Raw genomic sequence first — 5781 nt, 5'->3', positions numbered from 1 at the left:
GGGGGGGGGGGGGGCAATGAGAGCAATCTTGAGGCACAGAGAAAACGCAGCCAGCATCAGTACTGTAAAATCATGGATTTTCTACTGATAATTCCTCCGCTGCTGATCTTTAATTACCCCCTGCCAGAGCTATCTGTCCGCCTACAGGTCTGGCCACACACAGAAAGGCCTTTGCATCCAATCAAACAGCTTGACCTTTTAACCCTTTGTCTCTTCTCCGATCAGGACATGACATCTCAGGTCTGTCAGGTGCAAGCCATCCCTGCACTCTGTGCAGCTCTCCTCCTCAGGGTGACCACGCGCTACACTACATTAATCACAGGGACACTGTAATCACAGCACTTCTACCCTGATTCAGTATGCAGATTCCTGGCTATATTTCTTTGATTTAGAGCGTTGTCTCCCTCTCTCCCCACTTCTCCCTCACTCCCCTTTTATCCTTGACCTTTGCTCATTCCCATGGTAACTGCGTCTTACTCAAGGATTGTTTTGTTGGTAAATCAAGTGGGCCAATCCTAAGGTTTTAAGTTGCGCATCAGCGGCAAAGCTTTTCAAAATCTAATTTAGAGGATTATCTCTCCATTGATTTCACTTAAAACTGATTCTTTTCTCTTGCCGTCCTTCTGCTGTTGTGATAAAGTATCAGCAAAGGAAGCGGCGTGTGTGTTTCTGTGTGTGCGACGTATCAAGCTTTCCTTCCTCCACGGAGTTGAAGAGGAGGCTCAGCCGTCTCACTTGGCAAAGCACAGAGAGCACGCGAGATTGCGCGTGTTCGTCTTTGTGTGCTTCCGCGTGTGTTGCTTCGACTTTTGGCTATCAAAACGGCTATCATCCTCCGTGGCATTAATATTCATCTGTGTGTGCATTGAGCAGAACAGATTAGCAGGAGTAATGATGAGCACGAAATGATAAGGGGACAGCAGCAGTCCCGGTAGTCTAAACAGGCCTCCTTCGAACCAGACAGGAAAGAAGCAAGCAAACTCATTACAGCTTAACAGCCATTAGATTAGCATTAGTTCCTCTTTGAAGGGAATACTGCTGCTGGTTTCCATGGATTAGCAACAGTGGTTGAGCCAGTCAAAGAACATCACTACTGGTTTGGTATTAGAGATATTAATTTGTTGGGAGCTACAAGCTTCTTTCTGCTGTTAGCCTATTGCTATCCAGTGATGGTTGGTTTTTGCAGATTAGGAATGAATACCATTCATCCAGGTACTCCACAGGTGGAACTCAACTACCATCCCACTGGCAGATTTTATGATAATAGAAAGGCTATGGCAATGCCATGGGATCCAAATATATCAAATAAGGTAACACAAGATTCATATAAATTGTACAAATGAATGGTATGGACTAATATTACAAGTAATGCATTTTCCACGAAGGACCAGACTTTGTTGGCCTGGGTAGGTTTCACTCATGCACCATTTTGCGTATCACTTATACAGTATGCCCACCTAAAAGACATAAACAATAGTAAAGATTTAAAAAATTGGTAGCAATTTTCAGTTCCATTGTTATTTAAATTTAAACATGTACAACAATAGTGCAGTCTAGAGTGCTGGGTGCCGATTAGACCTCTGGTGAGGCCGAAGGAACCCCGGTGTCGCTGCAAAGTAGTCTCAGGAAGGAACCAGTTTTGGTGGAACGTGTGTGCATTCAAAGGATGTTTTAGTCGTTCAACAGAAAAAACAAAGAAAGCGGAAGGTAACGGACATCTGAAAGCGGTCATCCAAAAAGAGTGACGTCAAAACAAAAGCAATCCTGGAAGCGAACTTTGTGAATTTACCAAACTGCATGGATAGACCCAATCAGTGTTGGTTTACAAACACATCCGGGTAGAAAGTCACGGTGTCTCCTACAGACAACTTAACGGGGCTGAGCAACGGGGGTGAGGACCAACTGGATATACTCTCACGTCATCTGAAATACATCTTTGATGCTTTCATATTTTTGCTTTCACTAACAACCTGTTGGACTTAAGAAAATGACCAAACCCAGAACTAAGCAGTCAGTCTGACCGCTGTGAGATGTTGCTCTTCATAACGATGGATTTGGTTTATTAAAGACGTTGTGCCAGTGTGACGTCTCAGTGATTCTGTCTATACATATCCATGTGAGAGGTTTAAGTTCTCCCATCATAACTAACAGCAGAGTGAGGTACATGACCATAGTCCTGGGAACAGGTCTGATCAGGCTAAGTGAAGACACCTGTGTGAGTGTACATTACGTAGGTGTATGTTGCTTTAAAGGAGACATTTTTGACACACTGCAGTAGGAAAAGCACGCAATACACACAAATAATAAAAGGAATCATGGCTTAACTGTATCCTGGTCCTGGTGTTGGACCAGGTTGGTCCTGCTGGCTCACTGTCACACTGGCATGGCTTATTGGGACACTTGGATAGAACATAGCCGTCCTTAATGTTATTAGTAACACCTGTGCTTCTCCAACTCAAAATGTCCGCTGTGAAAAAGGCCCTACAGACACTGCGGGAAATGACAGAAACTGGGTTAAATTTGGCCCAGCTTTAATTAGAAACCACTTCTAAATTCCAAACCCTGTTTTTTTTTTCAAGCTGGTCATGATTTTTGTTTATGAGATTATGGTTCAAACGCAGTGCTGAAGAGAAGGAAATGACTAAAGTAGTGATGCTGACTGAAGGTGTTAGGTAGATTAGCAGGTTGCTCAGAAATGGGTGTTTGCCAAAACCTGCATTGTACTTGGCCTCAGTACCACTGACAGGTTGTCATGGCAGAGGCAGCAACAAGGGTCTACCAGGATCAATGCCGGTGTGTGGCAGTGCATATGACTGCATCTAGACATGTATTGGTGTTTGTGTAGTCAGGGGTCAGTGAATGTGTGTTTGTGTGTGTGTGTGGCATGTAATCTACTCTCACACATCACAGATCAAAGGGTAAAGGCAGCTGCCTGGTCATCTCGCCCTATAGGCCACCCTGATGGCACACCAGGCTCTACAAATTTTGGAAGGAAGCAAAAGATGCTAGCGGTTACTATAGCAACGTGCCACAAAACTAGAGGGAAAAAGGGGGGGAAATAACTGAGGAACAGGGGTGTTAGAGAGGGAAGGAGAGAGATGAAATCAGCTCTGTCAATACGTTGCCAAGCAACACTCAACACTAACGAAGCGGGTTGATAACTTGTTGATAACACCAGTGGGAGAGCCAGTGTGTGTGTGTGTGTGTGTTATTAGCAGAGGCAGTGAAAGAGTCCCTGCTGAGAAAAGCCCAAAGCAGATAGGAGGAGAGACCTTCAATTAAAGGCAAGGTTACTAGTGGGCCTCATGAACTCTCTCTCATACACACACACACACACACACACACACAGAACAAAAGACCTCAGCAGACCTTACACAATAATGAATCACACAACAGAACCGAAAGAGTGGTGCTTAAACATTTTTGTTTGTTTTTTATTCAACTTTTTTTCCAAACCAGGAATGTACTAGTTTTTTCCTCTCTTTCGAGGTGTGTTTGGGGGGGGGAGGGGGGGGATACAGGGGAGGGAGGGGAGGGAAGGGGTCGCCGTGATGAGTAGACAAGGGGGTAAGAAGGAGAGAACAGGAGGAGGAGGAGGAGGAGAGGACACAAAAAACCCTTCTCACACAGAGGTGTCCCAAATACAAAGTCTCAACACGTTACATACGAGAACCACCTCGCTCCGCTGGCCTCCGTTTGCTGTCTATTGGCACAAAGAAACACACACTCACACATGTACACACACACGCACTTTCACCAACGGAGTGGTGAGGGAGCTAGGCGGTGGCTGCTGCTTCTTTTTTTTTCTTCTTTTTTTTCTCTCTCTCTCCCCCCAGTTCCCTAGAAACAGCATTCTCTTCTTTCTCTTTTCAACATGACAACCAGTGGCTGTGTCCGTGGTTTTTAGAAAAAGCCAACACGTTGAATTGACCAATCAAACACAAACAGTGAGAGCCAGAGACACAACTTTGAAATAACATTGACATGGAAATCAAACAATAGAAGGAAAAATAACATAGAGTCCAAGAGATACTTGACATTCTGTTGAGAGGGAGAGGGAGCGAAGTGGACTGAAAACCGGTCAGTGGCTTCTTCGTCAGAGTTGACGCCGTAAAGTCCGTGAAGTTTAGTTTCCCCCCTTCCAGGCAGCAGCCATTTCCCGAACAAAATACTGTCATTTTGGATTGGAGTGGCTCCAAAGAGTTGCAGAAGTTGTTGAAGAGAGAGAAACAGACACTTCATTTGGCTTGGAGGATATTTTAGAGACACTGCACATGTTTAAATAGACATAGACTTAACAGCATACATAAAAAAACACAGGTCGGCAGTTGTACAAACAGAAGAATTTGAGGTGGTTCCCCCCTCATTTCATCTTTGAAATCAATTTTGATACAGTCAAGTACAATCCAAACATATTTATGGTATAAAAACACATGAGAACATCACCATCATGTGTTGAACAGAGCCATATCAGACAAATGTGATACTAAAGTATGAAAGATATCTCATATATGATGTTAGATACTGATACAAAACACATTTGAGAAATGTTGTACGGTCCAGATTTAACCCTGGCTTCACACAGAAAACATGGCTACATGACTGGAGACTGTGTGTGTGCGTGTGTGTGTGTGTGTGTGTGTGTGTGTTTGTGAGTGTGTCTGAAGAAAATAAAAGCTTACGCTCTCCAAAGCCAGCCATTTTACACAATAAGCCATAAACATGTTTGAGCAACACAAAACTACTTTTTTTTGTAAGCACATGTGAACATATTGCACCTCTGAACACAGCGTTGTGTTATTGCCCTTGAGGTTGAGGTGCTGGGCACTGGCGTGTTTGTCGTGTATGTGTGTGCGTGTGTATGTGCGTGTGTGAAAGAGAAAAAAACACCGCAAACAAACGCTCTTTTTATCCCTCCCATGTCCATTGGGTTAGTCTTAATCATAGAAATAGAGTCATATGAAAGCAATCAGCATTTCTGTCGAGAGCGGGTGAAAGTGTGTGTGTTTAAGAGAGAGAGAGAGAGAGAGAGAGCAAGCGGGAACAAGAGAATGTATGTCATTCAATGCAATCAGTAGGCATTTGTGACAGTCATTAAAAGGTGTGAAATCTGTGTTAGGTTGCGTGGGAGGGGTGTTTGTGTGTGTGTGTGTGTGTGTGTGTGTGTCGACAGAGAGGACCAGTACTGCTGTGGGGGCTTTCTCTTGTGTGTGTGTGTGTGTGCCCGCGGCTAGCAGTGTACTATTTGGGCCTTCATTACAAACGAGAGTGAGTGCTTGATGCAGAGATGCGTTTCAAAACAAATTTGGGCATAAAAAGAGGAGCAAATCTGAAATGTGCCGCCTCACGTTAACATTAAGTATGTTCGAGTCACAGTAGATGTGTGTGTGTGTGTGTGTGTGTGTGTGTGTGTGTGATAAGATCTCTCCTTTCTAAAGTTCAACTTGTCCGAAATGCGTTTCTGGCTGTGGATCCATGGCCTCCGTTGAGGAGGATAGACCCTCCGTTGAAAGAAAATGTTTCTCTCCTTCGCCAGCCACTCATGTGCCCTCTCCATCCTTCCTTCCATGTGATCCTTCATCTCTCACTTGTGCCGCTCCCATCCTCCCCTCAGCTTCTTTTTCTTTAGTGTGCAATTCCTTCAGTCTTTTCTTTCCTTGCCTCCCTCCCCTTCTCTTTTTTTCTGCATTCAGACGCCGCTTTATTCCTCCTCCCCAGACAGCACTCTCTCTTGCCCTGTTCTTTTTCCTTTATTCTTCTTTTCATTTCATCCCCTCAACC

Source organism: Etheostoma cragini, chromosome 19 (assembly GCF_013103735.1).
Source record: "Etheostoma cragini isolate CJK2018 chromosome 19, CSU_Ecrag_1.0, whole genome shotgun sequence".
NCBI lineage: Eukaryota > Metazoa > Chordata > Actinopteri > Perciformes > Percidae > Etheostoma > Etheostoma cragini.
This window is presented reverse-complemented; position numbering follows the sequence as displayed.